This window comes from Molossus molossus, unplaced genomic scaffold (assembly GCF_014108415.1).
Source record: "Molossus molossus isolate mMolMol1 unplaced genomic scaffold, mMolMol1.p scaffold_m16_p_25, whole genome shotgun sequence".
Classification (NCBI taxonomy): Eukaryota; Metazoa; Chordata; class Mammalia; order Chiroptera; family Molossidae; genus Molossus; species Molossus molossus.
This window is the reverse complement of record NW_023425361.1, coordinates 3,031,461-3,045,021: the sequence shown is the minus strand read 5'-3', so window position 1 is coordinate 3,045,021 and position 13,561 is coordinate 3,031,461. Positions and strand designations below refer to the sequence as shown.

The following is a 13,561-nucleotide window of genomic DNA, read 5'->3' as shown; positions in this document are numbered from 1 at the left end:
TCTACAGACCTTCAGTCTGGTCTTCTGCACCCTTTTCTCCATCTGTTTGGACTCTGTCCCCAGATGGTAAAACCCTTCCTCACAGCTCACTTCTACTGCATAGAGGAAAAGTACAAATTAGTTCATCTTATTTTTCACTAATGTTATTTAATTTTTTTTTCTTTATTTATTTTAGAGAGAGGAAGGGAAACGGAGATAGAGAGAGAGAAACATTGATGAGAGAGAACATCGACCAGAGGCCTCCCACATAACCCTACACTGGGGACCAGGCCCACAACCTGGGCATGTGCGTAGACTGGGACTCTAACTGGCGACCTCCTGATGCATGGGGTCGACGCTGTCACCGAGCCATACCGGCCTGGCTCATTAATGTTATTAAAGGATGATCACAGTGGGCGATATATTTCTACATAGTAGCCTCAGTGATGAGAAGAAAAGAAACTGAACCTACTAATTCATAATCCCTTCTTACACTGGCTCTACCCCAAGGTGGCCGTTTCTCAGGATTAGAGTGGAGTCTGTCAGAGGACTTGAAGGGGCCACAGATAGGGCATCTCTTGGTGGAGGAGTTGAACGCATGGTGCTTAAGAGGACATTGAGAAGACTTTTAGCAATGCTTCCCTTTATTTCCAAGCAAGTTTTGCTCCCATTCTCATACCTTCTTATTGTGCTACCTTATGTTCTCCCTGGTCTCTCCAGAGGACTAGACAGACGCATAGGGATATCAGGAATGCGCTCCACCCACAGGACCACGACGTGTGGCCTCAAAACCTGTACCTTCTGAGTAGAAGGCAGCGGTCTTACAATCACCGACTCTGCCCGCAAGAGGCTCTTGGAAAAAACGAGGAGGTAAGCTGCCCAAACCCACCCTGTTGCCCTGTGCGCTCTCTTCCCCCCATGGAAAACAGCTGTAGGTCACCAAGGCACTTTCCAAGCTACCACCAGCTCTAGAGCTCAGGTAAGCTTCAAAAGAGAAAGCTCCTGGGTACTGTCACCGAATTTTTCAAGCATTTGCCAGCCCTCTTATCCGAAAGCTTGGCCCTCCGCGGGCTGCGCGCACCGCACGGAAGGGCGCATCTCCGCCCGCCGCCTCCTCTGGCGGCGGAGTCGCGCGGGGAGTGCTTGGTGGCAAGGACCTAAAAGTTGTGTGCTCACTTAGTGAGGGGAAGAGCCAAGAAGACAGCACGCGCGAGCGAAGGAGGAAGGCAGAGAGGGATGGGGAGGGGGGCTGCTTACACGAATTTCCAAGTGGTAGACCTGCCTCTGCGCTCTACCCAATGAGATCCATCAGGGGAGGCACCCGGCTCACTTTTCCACATCACTTCACAGTTACATTTGGCAGGCAGGCAGGCGGGCTCGCACGCCGGAGCGCTCAGCCCAGAATTATTGGATTTATTTGGAATCTTTCTGCCTCCTCGAAGCTCGTCCGCTGTCGCCGGTTTGCGCACAGACAGTAGCGTCCTCCCAGCCGCTGCACTTGGGGCTGCGGACACCCAGATCCCAACGCTCCCGCCTCGCGTTTCCGCGCCAAGCCCCGCAGCTTCTAGAGGCATGAACGGAATCCCGAGGCGCCTGCCCAGCGCGCTGGGACCGTTCAATGCTCGTCGCCCTCGGGAGCCGACCCCGAGTCCCTCCAGACAATTGTGAATCAAGAGGCTTGAAATTCGCCAGCGCGGAGTGTGCCGCACAAGAGTAAGTGAAGCCCCTAACCCCCGTTTTTCTCCATGCCCCGAGGACCCAGAAGAGACCGTTTCTTTTAGTAATTCCCATGACCCTTCGGACACCTTGCGCGCCTCCTTCCCTGCCTCCTTCCGCTCAGATGCTAGATGCGGGTTCCCAGCCCAGGCTCCGGGCTGAACTGCGCTTTCTTTCCTGATAGGCACAGCCAATGGGGCGCCTCGGGGTTTTGCCTGACGATTTTTGCAAACCTCTGTGACAGTCGATCCTAGGGAGTAGCAAGCAAGCTGTGCCCCTCCAGTTTTCGTGCCGGCCCCTCTCCTTGTGGTCGCTTCGCGACCCAGGCAGGCGCAGCTGCAGCCGCGCGCCTTCACTGCGGGGCCGGCACGGGGAATTGGAAGCACCTGCCGCTGGTGGTGGGGCTGGTGTGAACCGGCTAGGAAAGGAGGCGAAGAGGCTGGGGTGCCCTCTTGCCGGTTTGCTGCATCTCCCCACCCCCGAGGAGAGGAAGGGCGACCCCCGCGGTGGGGCTGCGGATCGCGACTCAGCCGCCAGAGCCCCAGCGCCGGGCTTTCCTACAAGTGGCTGCTCCAGGCGTGGAGGCGCGGTGCCGGCTGCAAACTTGCGGGATTCCGCGCTGCCCCGCGGCTCTGCAGTCTCCAAGACTCTGTCCCGCACCCAGGCAGGAACCCCAGGCAGTGTCCTTTTCCAGCCGGTGAGACTGAGCTCACAGAGGCCCCCAAAGCCGGGGACTTCTCCTCTCACATCCCAGCCCCAGAATCCCCTCCTGGCGCGGTTAGAACCTGGAGCTGCGCTTCCTGTCATCTCACCGCTTCTACCAGCCAACCCGTGATGGGGGAGGAGGAATCGCGCCCCTAGCAGGGCAGGAGGAAAAGAGGGCTCTCGCCTGGGTTCTGCTAGCGCGTAACAGGTTCCTAGGGACCTATTCCGGGTCTCCAGGCTCCAGACGAGGCTGGGAGACAGTAAAAACCTGCCGCCGTCAAAGGCGATGCCAACAGGTATCCACAATTTCCTCCGCTTTTCCCCTCCCCAAGACGAAAGCCTTCCCCTCTCCAATCTGGCCGAAACCTCAAAGTTTCCACGTCGTTGACCCTTTCCTGCAGGCACAGAGCCCGCGGCACGTCAAGAGATAGCCCTCTGCCACCGCGAGCGGAGATAGCAGCAGTTTGCTTGGGTTGCTAAATGTAAGATATCAAACAACATTAATTGTTTATTGTTGCAAACGCACATTAGTTTGTAATGGAAAATCGGGCTGGCAGCTGCTCACTTCAGCTTCAATTAAAGGCTGGAGTTTATAATCGAGCAAGCAAGCGGGAGGAAGACAAGGTCCTTTCAACTTTACCACCCTTTCCTGAAGATTCCACAAGAGTTTCCTCTTTAAGAAGCAGGAGCCGTCAGTTCTTGAGCGCTCAGGGGTTGCTAATGAGATCAGCCCACTGCCTTCTTCACCAGGCTTCCTAGTACTTGTGGGCTACGATGGGAAGGAGGGACGCAGGAGAAGGTAGGCAAGAGCACTGCCCTCTGGCTTCCGGTGTGGTCGCCAAGTCTGGGGAGGGATTGGGGTTGGTCGGGACCTTTGGGAGCCCCTGTCCTCTTTTACAACACTCCTGACAGCCATATCAGTGGTTAACAGCCCTCCCTGGGCTGTCACCTCCGGCTTCATTATAGGAGCTTTTCAACTGGAAAACTATATGTAGGAAAGAGATATTTATGTAAGATTGGAGAGTGGGATTTTCCATCCATTCAACCTCCAGGCTGTACCTCACTGCATGCAAAATGAGCTCTATCCTTCATGCTAAGCACAACTGAGTTTCCTGCCTGGCTACTTATCAGCTGTGCCCACTTTTACAGGGGTTTTATCTGGAGTGTGGGAGTGTGTGTGTATGAGAGAGAGTGAGAGAGATTGATTTCTCTACAGAGAGACCTGATACCATTGAAGAATGTTTTCTGAGGGTTACATTTTTTTTCCACTCAAAGGGAGTTCTCCATAATCATCAAGTCCAGACATGTTTTTCCACTTCCCCGAGCTCTGGCTGAAGGAAATTGTAGTGCTATCTCTCTTATTCAATAATAACACTAATAATCATATTCTGCAATTCTGCTTTAGCAGCTTTGAAGGCCACTGTCACATAACCATTGCATGCTGGAGCAGTTGCAGGATTTTAAATCACCTTCAATATGTTATTTTCTGGGCCCTGAAGAGAGCTTGGAGTTGAGAATATCTGTTGTGAAAACAGAGAAGAGCCTCCCTGGCAACTCTGGGGATTGCTTCATTCAGGGCTGTTCATCTTCCTTATTCTGTTCCCTACACCACCCAAACCAGACTCAGGGTATCCTGTGACCGTCACAAATAGGCCAGATGTGTTGCAGACACGGACTCCTGTTTTCTGAGATGTGGGCAGTAATACTGTCATTCAACTTTTAAATCTCTTTCTCCCCTGCAACGTGGAGCTGGTATTTCCAAATGCTATTATGATTAAAAATCAATTCTTCAATTTAACAGTCTGCAATCTTTTAAAACTCTCAAGACTCCAGATAGGTGCATCTCTCCAACTGAGATGTTAGCAGTTGGAGGCAATGTTTTTGGTGTCTGGGATGCATTTCATGAGCTCTCAAGGTGAGCTGCACAGCAGTTTCCCAGCAGCCCTCCCTAGAAGAGCAGCTCCGTGTGCCACTATGTGCACATCAGCTCTGAAGGGAAGGACATCTTTAACCTGACAGATAACTTCATTTGGGTAATTTGTAGAACTCTGGTCAAGGCAGCAGTCATCTGAAGCAACCCCTTAATTTAGCAATGAACACACTTCAACTAGCCGATGGTGGTATTCTGGATGTAAAAAAACAACAGCAAAAAACACCACCAACAACAACACTAACAACCCATAAAACATGTTCAGCAAAATGGAATAGACTACTGGAGAAAGCATTTTAAAGGCTGTTATATGAATGTACTCATGATGCAACATTTTCCTGTCAAGTATTTAAGGTCTGATACTCTTGGTTCCCAGGGAGCATCAGATTGTTGGAGCCAAACTAGGAAACTCTGAAGAATGAGGATATAATGATTCCATTCAGGAAATTGTACCTCTGGGCTTTGCTTCCTAGGTTCCTTTCGCTCTTTATTGGTGAGGAAAAAAGGAACAAGCACAAATAAGAAAGTTATACTCTACATTTCATCACCTGTTCAGAAAAACTTAGTACAAGTAAATTAATGCTTTCAACAAATAATATTCTTCATTTTTCTGCTCAAGGTTGCACACCTTATAGCTTTATCAATATTCGAGTTGGAGCATTTTTTCCCATGCAAAACCAGAAGCTTTTCATGGGTAAAATGGCATTCCATTTATATTTTCAGCAACATGTTTCTGGCTCATCAGCAAAGTTTTGTATTTGGCAGGTCCAAGAACAAGCAGAATTAGAGCAGCCTTTAATGATCAATGTACTTTCAAGTCCCAAGACTTTCTTGTGAAAATACATGCTCAGTGGTGCTGCTGGACTTAGTCATTTGATATTTCTTGCAATGTTATTCAGAGAAACAGAAAAAAAGTGCAGTTTTCTCTTTGTTTTCAGCACTGTTGGCATTCATGGCTGAAATGGACTAACTTTGCTCTTTAGTTTAGGAAGAGAGTCCTAACCTGGGTGTGTTATACACCTCCTGTGGAGCGTAGAATGAAACCACGGATGATTCTGTGCTCTGTATTGTGTACTGCGTGCACACACACACACATACACACTTCCAGAAAACCTGAAAACATGACCATATAACTAACTCATTTATTGGTTCAAGTATGAGATCTTTATCACATTCCTTTTGTCATTTCATCTGTCTTAGATTATTGGATTTGCCCTCCTGGCTCTTGAACTGGCTCTTGTTTGTGGTTGTGGGGATCTATCAATGAAATATACTTGAGAAGTAGAATAAAATTTTGATGGACCAAGGTGGTCATCGGATTTATTGGGGTTTAAGTAACCCAAGAACTATTAGTTCTCTCTCATTTCATTCCCATGAAATTTGTGATAAACAGTGGATTTCTACCAAACAGTGGGTTCATACCTCTGGAATTGCCTTAGGTATAGCCATGAGGAGAAAATTAGGTGATCCTGGAAACTTCAAAAGGTCAGAAAAGAAATAAATTCCAGGGATGCCATGTAGCTGCTTCTCCTGTATGTTGCAGTGAACCGAATCTCCATCACCACTTCATGGCAAAGCACTAGGGCCAGGATGATATCCTGTTCCTATCACATCCCAAGCTTCTGTTTCCTGAGCTTTAAATGTCATGTGCTATTCTCTATCATAAATATCACCCCCCCCCCCTTCTTGCTTTTAACTTCTATCCGTAGGCAGAAATATATAGATGTGATTTTCAGATCTCTGAAACAGATCTCTAAACAAATAACACTTGTATTTAGAGCCTTCAAACACTTTCCTTCCCTACCTTCACAGCCGAAGACAATGGCAACCTTAGAGTGATGGTTGGTGGGGGCCTAAGCACAGAGCTCATGGTCAGTAAACATCCACTTAATGCATTAACAATAAGCAAAGATGATGCATTCTCAATAAAGTGGAGGTGGGGGAGTGAGACAGCAATCATAACCAAAGTCCAATATTATGGTGATCTACCTCATTTTTCTCTACAGAAGTTTCCTAAATTGTCCTGAGCTTATTTTTAGATGGAGCCTTTCTCTCTCTTTTTAAATCAGTACTCTTCATGTTCCACAAAGCATATTTTTCCTCCTTTGAAATCACTTTTAAATGACATGGGGATATAAAAGTCAGCTTTGTGAAACTGAGAATGCCTCTCGAGCTAGACTTGCACCAGGCGTGCTGCTAAACTGCATGTGATGCAGAGTGATCTTTTACTGGGAAGATGCTCTAATTATGGAAGCACTGCATGTGTAACTCAGTGTCCGTACCCTTCCCTTGCTGGAAATGTATAAAAAAATGCCAAGAAAAACTTTTTATCTCCTTTCTTTTTTTCTCCCTGTAATATACTTTGCATTTAAACAAAGCAGTTCACATTACCCTCATGTGAACTGCAAGTCTGCGTGTCTTACAAGACAATTCTGTACTCCTGTATATTGCTTTTAATGTGCAGGATACTTGGCTCTCGAATACACAAAAGCAGGACAAAAAAATTATATATATTCCATTGTAAGGTGCTTTTGTGGATGTATCTACTGATATTTTAAGAAATTGAATATCTTACAAAGGAATAGTAAATTGAATCTTTTTAATCCTTTATATATAACTGAGTGAAAATATTATCAACGTGTATTCATGTTCTATTAGCAGTAAGAACAATATTTTCTAGGCATTGTTTTTTCTAAATAGATTGATTAGTGCATAAAATGTTATTATTTGATTCCTGATATGACACAAATAACATAAATATGTAGATGGGGAGTGATTGAAACATCGTAAGGGAATGTTTTCTTTCTTCTGTGTGCAACCTCATCTCCAAAATTTGATGTAACAATCACAAGGGCACATTCTATTCTTTATTAGTCTACTGCTATTGCAGCTTGATAAACAGAATTAAACTTCTCTGTATCCAAATAGGTCCATCTTCAAAATGAGGATGCTCAGAAATATGAAAAAAAATCTATTTTTATTGTAGTAAAACATGCTTGTCTTTGAGTTTCACTAATATATTGTAGCTGGAGATAGTATACTTTGTTTAGAATCTGTGTATGTAGTTTAGATAATTTTCATGAACTATATACATTCTCTGTGATGTCTCAGTATTATTTTATCAAATGACTGCTTGCTCTCTCTCTGACTGTCCACTTCATCATCTATGTCCATGGTTCATGGTAACAGTGTCAGTAGGTGGAATTTAAGCTATAAAGTCTGAGACATGAGAGAATGACAAGAAGGTGCACTTGAAAGGTGGTCACTACACAGTCTAATCTAATGGATAGACCCATGACTTATTATGCTGGGATACTTGGATTCACTCTCAGCATTACAGACTCTGTAGCTCTGGTTGTGTGATGTAACTGATTTTAACCATTTCCGCCTTTCTTAGGCAGGAAAGGAGAGTTTTGAGTTTCTACCTATCATTAGTTGTGCAAAATTCCTTGAAATACACAGAAAATGTTTGTTGTATATTTTTTGTAGAAGACACTCCCTGGCCCTGGCTGGTTTGCTCAGTGGTTAGAGCATTGGCCCGAGAAACAAAGAGTCACAGGTTTGATTCCAGTCAAGTGCACGTACCTCCATTGTGGTTCGGTCCCCAGTTCTGGTCGGGTAATGCAGGAGGCAAACAATCGATGTGTCTCTCTCATGTTGATGCTTCTCTCTTTCTCCCTCCTCTCTCCCTCCCTCCCACTCTATCTGATGATAAATGGAAAAATATCCTAGAGTGAAGTTTAAAAAAAAAAAGAAGAAGATACTCCCTGAACCAAATTTCCAACTAACATTATCTTCACCGAGCTCCTGTCTGAGAAGGATTTAGGTATCACTTTGGCCTCTTTAGGTATTCGCTTTGAGTGAATAGGGACTCCCTACTTGCCCCAGTCTCAAGAAAATAGAGATAATTGTGAAATTCACTGGGATTCTTCGTGTAGAAGGGAAGTACCAGGCCATGTTTGGTTGAAACAACTTGGTTGAAAGTGAATCTCTCTGGTGTAGACATGCATTCTTGCCCTTTGCCCTCTCAGGAGAAAATAACAATGGACAGGATCATGTCTTCTATGGAAAAGAGAGACTGATTTGACTGGGGTGGGTGTATAACACTATAATCCTTTAGAGACTGAGTGAAACTACTTGAAATCATTAATTGTATGTTAGCTTTAGATAGGGAAAGCTATTTATGAAATGTTGTTTTATTTATATCCAACTTGGTTTATGCCATTTATTTTAAAATCAAGGCTTAGAAAAAGTTATTTATTTATTACCTGTCTGCATGGAACACTGCAATTTCCCCCAGTGATGTATGTACACAGCAAGAAAATGAAATAAAAAATAATTTTATAAAATCAGTTAAAATTCTTTGTTAAGTGCATGATTCAACAAAAAGTAACTATTACTGCTACATTGACAAAGAGATTTACATACCTGATCTTCTTTAATTTTTGCAGTCCTTCAAGTCGGGTAGTATTAAACACAGAGCATCACTTTCCTTGTCTGCCGCAATTGCAATACATTTGTCCAGGTCACTTATGTTGTGAATGAGAGAACTGTGATCCAGACTACTTCTGTCTGAACCCAAAGTCATTGTTCTGAACTACTGTGCCTTGGAGTTCCCCACAGTTCATCTGTGTTATAAAGTTGATAAAAATAGGATTCATTCCTTTTGGTTGCTGTGACTAAAAGGGTGTTGTTGGCTTGTAACCTTGCAATCTCAGGAGTCTTCTCAGTGAAATTTGAAACTGGCCCCCTTACACAGAGGGTGAGGAGAAGCTGGAGAAAGGGGTCAACCACTCCATGTTGGTAGGTGGTTTTATTTATTTATTTATTTATTTATTTATTTATTTAATTTATTCATTCATTCATTCATTCATTTAAATCCTCACCCAAGGATATTTTTTCCATTTATCTTTAAATGGAGTGGGAGAGAGAGAGAAGGGGGAGGGAGAGCGAGAGAAAGAAGCATTGATGTGCGAGAGACACACTGAGTGGCTGCCTCCCTCATGACCTGACCAGGGCCAGGGACTGAACTGCAACCGAGGTATGTGCCCTTGACTGGAATTGAACCCAGGACTCTTTGGTCTGTGGGCCAAAACTCTAACCACTAAGCCAAACTAACCAGGGCAGTAGGTGGTGGCTTTAATAATTAAGGGGACTTACACAGGAGACTTGACTTGGACAGCCATAGACAAGTAGCTTTTTGCACCCTCCTGGGAGAATCCTAAGAGTTTGCACAGAGGCCTTAATGGGGTCCAGTCCCATAGTCAGTGCAGGTGGTCTCAACCATAGATTGCTCTCTCCAGGCTCCATTCTACAAGTGGCTTCTAGTGTAGGAACAGTGGGCAGAACCTACATTCCAAGGACCAGGAGTGGGTGAAGAGTGTCCTCCGATTGCCCCATTTCAGCGCGAGGGTACACTGACGGCCACTTTCTCTCCGTGACCTCCTCCAACAAATGGTCAGTACAGTTTTTTCATGCCGTTCATCTCTGACTATTTCATTTTGAGTAGATGATGTAAAGACAGTAAAAGATGTGGCTTTTAAATGAAGGAGGGATTTAAATGAGACTTGAGAAATGGCTTCCTGGACCTACCCTGATTTTAATGAGTGTGGGTCTTCCACTCATTTTTCTTTAAATTTTTATTTTATTCATTGAGTTGAGAGAGAGAGAGAGAGAGAGAGAGAGAGAGAGAGAGAGAGAGAGATTGGTTTGTTGTTCCACTCATTTATGCGTTTACTGGTGTTGTATGTGCCCCAACCTTGGTGTATTGTGACAACACTCAAACCAACTGAGCTGCCCAGCCAGGGCCTCCACTCATCTTTCTGAGATGATCTTAATGCTCTATGCAAGTCCAACACAATAGATTTATCTTCAGTAGCTTAACTGGCCTTATAATTATAAGAATGTCATTATAAATAAAGGCCTAGCACTATAACTGTATAAAAGGGACCTCATTTTGACCTTCTTGACTTTGCTATGGACCTCATCTCCCTGTTCTGAAATCTCTGAGACTGATAGAAAATCTTCTATGGCAGGAACAAGTTCTAACACCATTTTGGGAAAAAGAGAAGGCACTTATCTATTTATTTTTGCCCAAATAACCAATTCTTAGAGTACTTAAAGAAATAAAACTTCCTGTAGAAAAAGAGGAGCATGTCAATAACAGAGCAAAATGGGTTTAGCAGGTATTATTTTGGCAAATTATATGCTTTTGGGTCAATAGACACAGCTGGATAAATAGATGGTCTGATGCCAAGGAAAGATGATCAGAAGGGTTGTGGCTGAGGGGAGAGACAAGCAGACGAACAAATACATGTGTATGTTTGCAGGCACGAAGCACTTAGAACTCGATTCTGGCCCAGGACTCTGGTCAGGGAATTCCAGAGGCATTAGGGAAGGGGTTCTCTTGAAGTGTTTATATTTGGACACATGCATATATCATTCCTCTCCAAGATCCAAAGCCCATTTCTACCTGTTCTGCTCTAGTCGTCCAGCACTCAGTGTGAATTACACTGGGCCACACGCTGAATCACGTCTCTGGCATTCCTGAAATGCCACTTTGAATTCAATGTGCATTTACCTGTTTTGAAACAGACAGCTAATGGCTCTAAATTCAAGGTCAGAAACATTCTTAATAGAAACTCTTTGGTCTTGTGTGTCATTTTTGCTTCCATGAAATATTGTGGCTACTAAGCCCGGTGGATCATAAAAGCATAATTTCCTGTCAACTACAATAATCTGCTGGATTGAATCCTAACGTGTCTGCAAAAGCCTGTTTTTATTTTAGATGCCACCTCTTGGCATGTAGCTTAGCATTTGGAACGTTGTCTGCAAAATAGGTGCAGTATGTTTTTTTGCATAATGACCTAGCATATTTGAGAATTGACCGAGTTCACCTTGATCACATGTTGGGGTCAGGAGAGTAAGATTCAGGTTGTAATCAGAACTATCTAGAAAATGTGAAAGAAAAGTCAGATTGCAATTATCTTACCCAAGAGAAGATACCTTCTTGTGGGGGAATTCCAAAGGCTGTTTTATGTGTAGGACTCTGGAGAGACTGTTGAAACCTCTTCATCTCACTGCCAGGGTGTAAGGCAATGTAGTAGCATTACATTAGAGCGGCTTGCTTGGCCAGGCGTACATAGTGTGGTTAGAAAATCTAAAAATAAATTTATTTTTTTTTACCCACGCATTGCAACCTGCACAATCTCTTCATCCTTGCATAGAGTTAAGCAGTTTGTGTATGTAGTTACGATTCAAAATGTTTATTGATTTTTATAACAGTGGCATAACATTTGGTGGCATCTCAAGAATTCTTATAAGATGCTTTTCTGGTCATCCAAGAGGACAATATTAGCTCTGCCTGTGGCAGAGGTGCAGCCTGTAAGTGGAGTGGTTCTGATTGTCACAGTGGCATCCTGTTTCTCTCCACGCTGCAGACTTCACTGAAGTCCAGGACAAGTCTCTCCACTTCCAGATAAAATGCATGTGCCTATGGACACACCAGTCAATGGGGTAGTCTTCCCATGTCACTCCTAATGTTGAGATGAAGTGGGGGAATCATACTATGACATCATACAAAATTCTACATATTCATACACGTCAGTGAAGGGTTTTCCAAAATCTGATATATGTGTGTGGTCTGTATACACAGTGATAGTAAGTAGGTTATGGGTATTAAATAACACTGAGCAGGAAGTGAATTTCCCCCTATATCACCATTGAGTCCTTCAAGTAATCTCAAGGAGGAGATCTGAGTGGGGAGTTGGTCTTATTCTTTGGAACCCCTGGCTTCTCAAACTGTAGTCCTCAAATCAGTAGTATCTGCATCACAGGAGAGATGGTCAGAGATGCAGCATCACAGCCCCACCCTAGATTCACTGGCTCAGAATCTATATTTTATCAAGGGTTCAAGAGATCTGACTGTATAGTAAAGTTTGAGAAGCACCCCCACAATGGGTGTCCTGGGGTAACTCATACTGGATACATCGGAGCTGATTGCTACATTTTCAGGAACTGCCCTAGAGCTGGTTAACGGTCATGCTGAGCTTCAAATTGATCATGGTGCAAATATTTGTAGCATGGAAACCAGGAATGGGGCATTCTTTTATTTTCCTTTTCAGAGCTACTCGTTAAATATTGAGCAGCATGCCCTTGCCTCTAACTGTTGCTGGTCTTCCCTTTTAACAAAGAGTGAGATGACCCCAGGCTTTGACAGTGTCTAGTTTGGTGAAAATAAAACATTGTTAAACATGCCAATTTTCTCTACGTTTTTCTCTAAAATGGGAATGATGATAATGAGTCATAATAATACTTACATGATAAAGGTGTTCTGAAGAGTAGATATAAATACATACATGTGTGTTCCATCCAATGTGAATAGATACATATTTGTGTATAGTCTTTATTTATGACTTACCATATCCATACTTATAGTGTGTGTGTGTGTGTGTGTGTGTGTGTGTGTGTGTGTGTGGTTTTGATGGAATATTAGCTAAGCATTTTCTAAGGTCCACTTTAATTGTTTGTAGAAAATAATATTGGCTTTTCATTTTTAAGTAAACATTTTAAAAACTTAAACTTTTCATAAAATTTAACATAATAGTTCATGCACTATAAGAACGCAGCAACATTTGAGTAGGGTATAGGAGTGTTTCGGTGCTAGAAGCTGTGCACAGAGGGAGTGTGGGCATGAGCAATAGAGAGAAAGAGGTTTCTGCAGAGTTGGCCTAATTTCCTCCTGGAGCTCTGCCAGGGCTCTGCCAGTGACTGTGGGCTTTGGCCAAGGCACTCCCCCTTTCTCTGTAGAGTGAAGGGTTGCATTGGGATAGCACTCATCTGTCTCCCATACCCTCTCCGTGGGAGAGTGTGTATTTCTATTGCCAAAGCTTTGAAGAAATCAAACATGCTCTTTTCTTCACAAAGAACTGGCAGAGATGAAGGTGCTAGTTGACACGTACTCTGTAGTGACCATGACTAGGATGAATTTGATGGGTAGGGAGAAGATGCTGTGCTCATGGACTGCGTGAGCTAGTAAGTAATGATTTGAAAACTACCCTAGGTGCTAGTTCACTCAGAGCTCCTGGAATAGTTAGTGGTCTTGTTCCTGTCCATGGCTTGACTTAGATGTTCTTTCACACCTGCACCTCCCCAATTGTGTAATCACTTCCTAACACATAGATGACACTTCCTCCAGAAAGCCTTCTATAATGCATACCCATCACTCTGCAT

General features: G+C 43.9%; 1 protein-coding gene across 1 annotated transcript in view; it reads left to right on the top strand.

The window, feature by feature from the left end:
• Positions 1–951: 951 nt before the first annotated feature.
• The window catches only part of CDH8 (cadherin 8), a 414,745-nt gene continuing 402,135 nt past the window's right edge, over positions 952–13,561 (top strand). The window contains exon 1 of the mRNA XM_036278160.1: positions 952–1,692. The gene's annotated coding sequence lies outside the window, so the exon portion shown is untranslated. The remainder of the gene's footprint in view (positions 1,693–13,561) is intronic.